Source organism: Arachis duranensis, chromosome 5 (assembly GCF_000817695.3).
Source record: "Arachis duranensis cultivar V14167 chromosome 5, aradu.V14167.gnm2.J7QH, whole genome shotgun sequence".
Taxonomy (NCBI): domain Eukaryota; kingdom Viridiplantae; phylum Streptophyta; class Magnoliopsida; order Fabales; family Fabaceae; genus Arachis; species Arachis duranensis.
In genome coordinates, this window is record NC_029776.3 from 96,410,430 (window position 1) to 96,420,176 (window position 9,747).

Below are 9,747 nucleotides of genomic sequence, written 5' to 3' on the forward strand. Positions count from 1 at the left end.
ATAAAAAAATATTTTTTAATAAAATACTTTTTATAATGTTCTTAAAATATATTAAAAACATAAAAATTATAATTTCAATAATTTTTATAACATTTTAAAATACATTAAAAATATAAAGAATTATTAACGGGAGAATTAATAGTAAGGACCATGAGTAAAGGTTAATTATAAAGAGAGATCAAATATACTAAAATTATTAACAAGGACTATAATAAATTTTATTTAAAGAGAAAGATCATGCTATTTTTTATTAAGTGACAATATTATTCTTTAATATAGTATCTTTCTCTCATTTATCATATTTCACCTTCTTAAAATTAAGTTTTTAAATTCACGGTTTCACTACTTTATAACCTTTTTATTATATTTGTAATCCATAAATCCGATTTATTTTATCTTATCATCATGGATTGGATGAACCTTTCAGCTTATTTGTAATCTCACCATTACTTTTGTGAGTTTTATTTATTTGGAGAAGTCTTTCACAAATACATAAATAATGAATAAATCTAGAAAATTAACATTTTATTATCTAATATTAATAATTTTTTTATAATTAAATTTATTATTTTAACTCTAATTTTTTGAAAGATTTGAAATTTTTTAAAATTAAGATCTAGATTTTAGAAATTAAAATTTAAAATTTAAAAAGATAAGATTAAAAAAAAATTTTACTCCTAATTAAACTCCATAAAAGATTAGCAACATTCTATAAGTTTTCCATTTAGAAAATTTATTTGTCATCAACAACTAGGTACATAGATTAGCTCCTCAACTAATAACATTTTAGATTGATGGAATTAGTTCATCCAAAATCAATTATAGCTATATATGTAAACACAGACTGTTGGCCATAATTTCCTTGTTGCAGCTTTTTTGTTTTTTTTTTTTATCAAAAATAAGAAATTCGAATTCGCAACCTCTTAATTGAGTATGGAGAGACTATGCCATTTGAGTTATTACTTATTTTGATAATAAAAAAAAGAAAAATTTTGTAAAAATTGAGTTAGGGGCGCTAATAAACATAACGGTGGTAAGAAATCTTGATTACAATGAAAAAGAATAATAATATTAAGGAGTATTATGAGTCATTTTATAAATTTTGTATTTCCTTATTCTTATAAAAATTGTTTAAAATTATTCATAATAAAAAATTCAAAAATTTTAATTATATTCCCACCATTTAAAATAACTTAAAAAAAAAAGGAAGGAATGTGCCTCAGTTTATCACTACCGTAAGCTAGCCTTAACCCTTCGAAAGCAATTCGAAACGGCAACACACCCTCCACGATCGCAGCTCTCCTCCACGTATGACCACAGCTCTTGATCGCAGTACTCTCCTCCATGTACGGCGACTTCCCGGTGCTCTCCTCTACGGGCGACGGCGCGTGCTCCCTTCCACGGGCGTCGGCGCAGTGCTCTCCTCCACGGGCGTCGGCGCGGTGATCTTCTCCACGGACGCAGCTCCATGGCGACGGCGCGGTGCGCTCCTCGTTTTGTGCCGAACCACCACCATCGAGAAACCCCTCTCCCTTCTCTTCTCCATCTTCCTCTTCTTCCCCTGTCTCGCCTCCTCCTCTTCGCGAGCTCTGACAACGCTACACGAGTTGTAACCTTCCTCCTCCTCCTCTGCGTATTGGCAAGACATGTCTGAACTTTACTATAGGAATGGAATTTCTGAATGCATTGATTTTGAATTTTAGTATGGGAATATTCTGAATTTTAGTATGGAAATGGAATTTCTGAATGCTTTGATTTTGAATTTTAGTATGGAAATGTTCTAAATTTTAGTATGGGAATGAAATTTCTGAATGCATTGATTCTGAATTTTACTATGGGAATGAAATTTCTGAATGCATTGATTCTAAATTTTTGGGGCTTTTTGATAGTTCTGATTTTGGGGGGTTTTATTTCAATTTTTCTGAATTTTTATGGTTTTGATTGTTGCTTCTTAAGGTTTTCTTTTTTATTTTGCATTTTGATTATGATTTTGCGTCATTTTTTATAAGCATACATTCGACAAGATTTCTTTCATTGCTTAATGCCTCTGAATATAAAATAATCATTTCTAGGGTTTTTACTTCCTGTTTTGAGGCGACTCTAACGGAGAAGGAGAAGAAAAACCTTCTTTGTGTTCTTTCTTTAATTTTCAGCTTTAACTGAATTTTACGTTTTACTTGAGCTTTTCACTCCTTCTTTGTTGTTGCTTTTCAATTTCGGTGGCAATTTGTGGTTCTGTTGACTTTTTTATTCATGTGATGAATTTCAGTAGCAATTTGCATAATATTGTTGATAATTTAGAATTGCATAAAGGGTTTGAACTGTAATTATAAATTCAACCAAAAAATACACTCTTAATGGATGTTTGGATAACAATTCCAACTGTGCTGAGTTTAACTACACTCTTATATTTGCAATGATTTTGAAGGTAGCAGGGTGGCAAGAAGTTGCTGTCCATGGCCCAATTCAAGACCGAACTCAAATCCAAGCCCCAATCCTTTGAGAAGAAGGCTTGAACCCTAGGTTTATGAATGTTAAGCTTTATGTCTCCATTTTTTTAGGACAATAGGCAACTGATTAACTGATTAACTGGTTATAGTTAGATTTTATATTCCCTTGTTTGCTTTGCAACAATTTCTCTGATATCTTTGATGAAGAGTAGTTCATTAATTCTTTAGCTAATGATGTAAAAGTGATTAACAAGCTACTTAAAACACTAGTTCATGCCACCAACATGGTGATCCAGTTCAAAAGCTAGTCTGGTATTAGATTACTATAGGTAAAGTCAGAACATTCAGAGAAATTGATACTAGAATTTATGTACCTAAGTTGAATAATGTGACTAGTAATTATATGATGATGTATGTGAGAATAGTATTAGGCACCTCATAGATCATATACTCATATGGTTGAATTATCATTTATCAATATATGGTAATAAGCATCTTCATTTTTTTAGGTAGTGGCTTTTCTTTTCTTTTCTTTTTTCTTCTTTCATTTATTCTGTGTGATGTCTTTAAGATCTTTCAGTAGGATTCAAGTTAAAGGGAAAAGAACAAGAAAGAAGGAACAAAAAGAGCAGTTTGTGACACTATTGAAATTTTAGTTTTCAAAGTGTCTGTTTTTTTTTTCTTTAGTTTTCTTTTGAGTGCTATTTGATGCCATATATATCATTATTGTTGTCTTGTAGGGAGATGCTTATGTAATATGTGGTGGAGCTTGGGAATTCTGGCCGCTAGAGCCTTATGGCTTGCCTCAATTTTGACTATGAGTATTTTTATGGGGTGCTAAACCTTCTGAGGTATTCTAATGTTTTTGTTATAGTATCTTTCAAAATACTGATCATGGTTATTTACATAAAAAAGAAAATATTATTTTCATTCTTTTGTTTTAGTGTTGAAGTTCAAATTTGAGTTAAATTATTATTGTTCTTTTTACATGGTACGGAAGCTGTCTCAATTTTCTCTTCCAACTCATGATGTTATTGTCAGGGGTGTTATTCTTGTAGAATTCGATGTATGTGCAAGTTTTGCATAAGACTTGTGTAACTGTTTTGAATTGTAAGCTAATTTTTTAGAAGAGTTTATTAGTCATGGCATGGTGATTAATTGGCATGTTCATTGATTTCAACTAGCCATAGGTTTGTTGCTAGTTATTTACAAATAAATTGTTTGGATTTAGAAAATCTATTTTATAATTTGAATGCTAAATGGATGGTTAAGTCTCATTTTTTTCTTTTTTTTTTAAATTTAAAAAAGTATTGTAAAATCTCGAATTATAATATATTAAAACTCTTAAAAAATTTACTTGCAGATAAATACAATTGCACGAGGGTCACCATATTACATTGAAAAAAAAATAACTTATATAGGAAGATGCTATTTCTGACCTTTCTCTGGTATATTTTCATTTTTTATTCATCCTTTTATTGCCTTTATGTTTTATGATAATTTGATTGTTGATGAATGTTATTATCCTATTCAGATTGAGCATGATGAAAGTCATGATGTTCATTTGGTCCTTATATTGTGTTAATTTACACTATATCGTTGTTTTCTTTAGTATTGAATATGGTTTTATTCTTTTATTGGTATTTTATATGATACGAAGATATTTAGCTTAATTGGTTACTTGTTGTTTGGTCATTGGTGAGAATGGTTGGACTACAAACATGGAGAGCATTATGAAGTATAGGCCTTGAGAGATAAAGGCATGACTGGCTACATATTTAGTAACAATAATATGGAGATAACCCTGACATATATCGGCATTATGGAAGAATTGACGAAGAGAATGGAAGTTGATGAAATTAGGCATTTATTTTATTTATTTATTTTTTTTTGTTGAAGTTCATGAGAAAACATGTGTTTTTTTTTTTAGTTTAGTTATGTGTATTTTTATTTGAATTGGCAACTGTAAGTATATGTATTTAAAATTTATTTAGTTGAATTTGGAACAACTTTTTAATTTAATATATATGCTATATATTAGCTTATTAGCTTATATTTTCTTTCTATTTATTAAATTTAGTTTAAATAATTAAATTTTATTAAAGTATGTTATATATCTTTTTTAAAAAGATAATTTCAAATAATGTGTATATGGCTATATGCATCAACTACAACTAGTGAAAACTTAAAACTACAGAATCAATAATATCTGAAAGGTTAAAGTGCTTACCTGAAAGAGATCGAAGAACAAGAGTAGTAGCAGAACAGGAAATAAGATTATAAGCAGAAAGAAGGGAATAAGATTATAAACAAGAGTAGTAGCAGAAGAACAGGGAGGGTTCACTAAATAAAGGTGAAGAAATAAGGGAAGGGAATAAAGATTATAAACAAGAGTAGTAGCAGAAGAACATGGAATAAGATTATAAGAAGAAGAAGGGAATAAGATTATAAGAAGAAAGAATTGAAGAGAGAGTATTACCGCATGTTTTTGTAATAAATGTGTATTAAGTATTACCGCATGCTTTCTAATTAAGATGAATTAAAGTATAAATGTGAATTAAGTATTACCGCATGCTTTCTAATTAAGGTGAATTAAAGTATTGGAAAACTTTCAAACGTGTTTTAACCGTTGATTTTAATTAATATATATTATATATATTTTTTATAATTTACATCAACGGTTAAAACAACTGAAATACCGATATTCCTAGTATACTTGAAACTCTTCCTAAAGTATTATCTAATGTTCTGAAAACTAGTTCGAACCGGCCGGTCGAACCGTGAACCGGACGATAAAACGGTTCGGACAATAAAAAAATCATAAAATTAGGAAACCGGCGTTAAACCGACGAACCGGCCGATTATCGGTCGGTCAAACCGAATCGGGACCTGGCCAGTTTTTTAGTTGTGCAGCAAAACGGCAGCACGCCGTCAGCAGCGTCGCGCCATCAGCTCCGTGGCGCTGTTGGGTTCGTCGCACCTTCAGATACCTCACGCAGTCAGCACCGTCCCGCCGTCAACTCCGTTGCGCCCTCAGCCACTTCGCATGTCACCTCCGTCGAGCTCTATCTCTGAGAAAGCAATAGAGAAGCGTTGAAGCGTAGAAAAAATTAAAGCCTGAAGTCCTTCGAGCTCTGAGAGAAAGCAATAGAGTTCGGTTGAATTTGTGAAGCCTGAAGCCTCAAGGAGTCAAGGTGCCTTCGAGCTCTGAGAGAAAGCAATAGAGTTCCAAGTAATTTTTATTTTAGTTATGAACTTATGATTGTTTGATTGAATCACTGAATAACTGTTGCATGATGAACTGACTCTGCGTCTCTGATGAAACTGTGAACTCTGATTTTGTGATATAATTTTGTGAACAAAGAATTTTTTGTACTCTGATTTTGTGACATGATTTTGTGAAATCTGATTGTGTGAACTCTGATTTTGTGACATGATTCTGTCATTGTAAACTCTGATTTTATATACTCTGATTTTGAGAGATGATTTTGTGAACAAAGAATTTTTTGAACTCGGATTTTGTGACATGATTTTGTGAACTCTGATTTTGTGAAATCTTATTGTGTGAACTTTGATTTTGTGAACTCTGATTTTGTCAACACTGATTTTGAGACAGGATGAACTGCTAAACTTTGAATTTTAGATGTTGTTTGTTCATTTGTTGTGAACTTGAGAGTTGAGATTATTGGGTTGGATTACTGTGAACTCTGTTCATTGAGTAGCTCTTTGATTTTGTGACATGATGAACTATTACCACATGCTTTGTAATAGAGAGTCTAATGACAACTAGTTTGTAACCATAGTTGTCAGAATCGCATTGGTGATCGAACCGATTAGGCTACTAGATTATTCGGTTATTGATTTAATCAGTGGGTTACTGGTTCAACCGGTTGATTCGGTCCTATGTAAATAAAAATAAAAAATAATTAAAAATTTAAAATTAAAATTTAAAATACATATTTTCACTAACATTTTAAGAATTTCAAACTATTTTGAAATAACATGGAACGAGAACAATAAATATTTTATTATTTCTACTCTATTATAGATATTTTTATTTTATTTTTTATATTAAAATAACTATTATTTTTAATTTTCAATAATTTATTAATTAATTTATATTTATTATACTATTATATACTATAAGTATTTATTAAAAAATAATATTAATAAATATTATATAATTATAAAAAAATAAGTGAATTTATAATTGTTGTTAAATAAAAATATAATTAATTTAAGAATGAGTGAGTTTATAAATAAAATTAAAATAAATTAAATAAAAATAAATTATTTGATGAAACTCACGAAAGATATTTATATATTTAAATTTGCATATATAATGATAAGGACAATAGCAGCTTAGTGGCTATGCAAGGTAAAGTTCAATTTATTGGTTTTTCAGTCGAATCGGTCAATCCAGTCCAATTTTAATAATACTGTTTGTAACTGATCTAACTAGAGGAGTGTAACTAACTATACTGACTCTATTTGGCTTAACTAATTCAATTTCAGCTTAACTATTACTAATTATACTGACTCTATTTGGCTTAACTAATTCAATTTCAGCTTAACTATTACTCTATCAATCTCTATTAAAAGAAACACAAAATAGTACGGTAAAAATTAAAATTTGACCGGTTTTCAACGTTTCATTTTGGATTTGATCAGTTTATATCAGTTTTTTTTATATGGTCGAAAATATTGGACTGAACTGATATAAAGTTTGATTTATTGATTTTTCGGTCGAATCGGCTAGTCTAGTCCAATTTTAATAACACTGTTTGTAACTGATCTAACTAGGGGAGTGTAACTAACTATACTGACTCTATTTGGCTTAACTAATTCAATTTCAGCTTAACTATTACTCTATCAATCTCTATTAAAAGAAACACAAAACAGCACGATAAGAGTTAAAATCATAATTATTATGTCGAACTACTTGATTATTTAGGAAATGATGGTTAATTAGTTTATGAAAATATTTCCTAGTTTTGTTTTTTATTTTAATTTTTTCCTGCAATGATTTTAATTAAAATGGTGGAAAAAAATTATGCCCCATGCAAGCATAGAATAAAAAATATCAAACCAATTGTTAAAAAATATTTTTAACTATTAAAACTAAAAACTATTGAAAATCATGAAAACACACATTTTTTATTTTTTCAACTTGTGTATCTTTTTTAAAACATCTTTCATGAATTTTTTTAAAACATTTTTTCATTAAAAAAAAATACAACTCACCTTAAATTTTAAGATCCAAGTAGCATCACTGGAATATCTTACCTTGGGTCATAATTTTATTGAACAACATCTTTAAATCAAATACGGTTTTTTTAATTTGATTAATTTTACTTATTACTCTAATAGGGCTAAGGATTTGATGGTTTTAGAACGTTTGGACTATTAAATGGTCTCATAATAAAATATGTTTTTTAAGTTTTTTAATAACTGTTAAATAATTTTTTTCTAATTTTAATTATAAATTAATTATTCATCTATTATGTTTATTAACAATCAAAAATAAAAACAAAAATAATAACGAATTAGATTTTCCAGTGATTGTAATAAATTTTTTGGCAATCCCAATTGATTAAAAGTTTATCTTTGATATGTTACATTCGTCCAAAATCAATCAATTGGATTAACAAAACAATCAATTAAATTTTAGGTTTCTGATAACTTAATCGATTGGACTTAGGTTATCACAAAACAATCGATTGAAAATTATAAGGCAGTATGGTTTTTGCAAAAATCAATCGATTGGTCATATTACCCAATCGATTGAACGATGACTAGAATGTAAATTTTTTATAATTCAATCGATTGTCCAATCGAAAGTTATTTTTATAGTAATTTTCTTCCACAAAATCATGGATGACAGAAGATATCTATCTTTTTAGCTGTGGTTGGCTTTCAATTTCATCCAACAGCAAATCTGTCCATAATGAATAGGACATGAATTAATTAAGTTTGAGACAGTTTCATAAATTCATAATAGAAACAACAGAGACAAGAGAAAGGTACATACTTACATATAGTGCTTCTCATAGGGACCAATTTTAAGATTACTCTTGGATTCAACCTTAGCAGAAAAATTACCATTGATTTGGAACTTGACTGTGACATAAGAAACAATGTTAATATGATTACTAGGATCAGTGAATGACTCTTCCTCAAGATTCATTATTTCACCTGGATCAATGAAGACATAGATCAGACTTTCCTTATTTGTGTGGTGACAACAAAAAACGTTAGAAAAGTCATACATATACCAAATAGTGACAAAGTCAATAATAAGAAGATAATCACTGCAACCCAATCGAATGAGTTTTCTACAACAGTAATCATGAACCGCCGAAAAATTGCACTCAATGGGGCTCCAAATGTCAGCAATGGTCATTTTCTTCACTCTAATAACAAGCTTTCAGATGGCAATAAAAATAACAATTGATTGGGTAATATAAACAATTGATTGAATTATAAAAAATTCTCATTCTAGTCATCGTTCAATCGATTGGGTAATATGACCAATCGATTGATTTTTGCGAAAATCATACTGCCTTGCAATTTTCAATCGATTGTTTTGTGATAACTTGAAATTCCAATCGATTAATTTTCTAAGAAACACGATTTTCACAGTTCTGAATGAATGTCACGGATCAAAGATAAATTTTTAATCGATTGGGATTGCCAAAAAGTTTATTAGTATCAATGGAAGATCTAATTCATTATTGTTTTTATTTTTTATTGTTAATAAACATAATAAATGAATGATAAAATAATAATTTATAAAATAAAAAATAATTTTTATAATTAAATAAAATATATGGGATTAATTTGTAATTAAAATTAGAAAAGAATTATTTAGCAGTTATTAAAAAAACTTAAAAAACATATTTTGTGATGGGACCATTTAATGATCCAAACGTTCTAGGACCATCGAATCTGGTGCCCTCTAAATAAGGGTGACAAACGGGTCTAAACCCGCCGGGTCGGCCCGCATAACCCGCTAAAAAAGGCAGGTTGGGCTGAAAAACTAGGACCGCCAAATAGCAAAAGCCCGTCTAACCCGCAACGCTTAAACCGCGGGTTTTGACGGGACGGGGCGGGCTTCCCCGCCGGGCTTAGTATTTTTTTGGCAAGGGGTACTTTTATAATTTTTTTGTCAAAACCCAACTTCCCCCAACCAAACTTACAAGAGAATGAAGATGAAAATTGAGTGTTTTGGATTATGTTTATTTTGTTTTAGAGACAATATTTATAATTATGTTTTGGATTATGTATATTTTACTTC

General features: G+C 29.6%; 1 long non-coding RNA gene across 3 annotated transcripts; it reads left to right on the forward strand.

Annotated features, from left to right (window-relative positions):
• The first annotated feature begins 1,218 nt into the window (after positions 1-1,218).
• Positions 1,219-4,459, forward strand: LOC107490563 (uncharacterized). Of its 3 annotated transcripts, XR_008009343.1 has the most exons (4): positions 1,219-2,523; positions 3,191-3,301; positions 3,814-3,898; positions 4,154-4,459. It is a non-coding gene; the product is annotated as an uncharacterized LOC107490563 (long non-coding RNA). The 3 variants fall into 3 exon arrangements; XR_008009341.1 differs by having other exon boundaries at positions 3,191-3,898; XR_008009342.1 differs by lacking the exon at positions 3,814-3,898.
• The last annotated feature ends 5,288 nt before the right edge of the window (positions 4,460-9,747 follow it).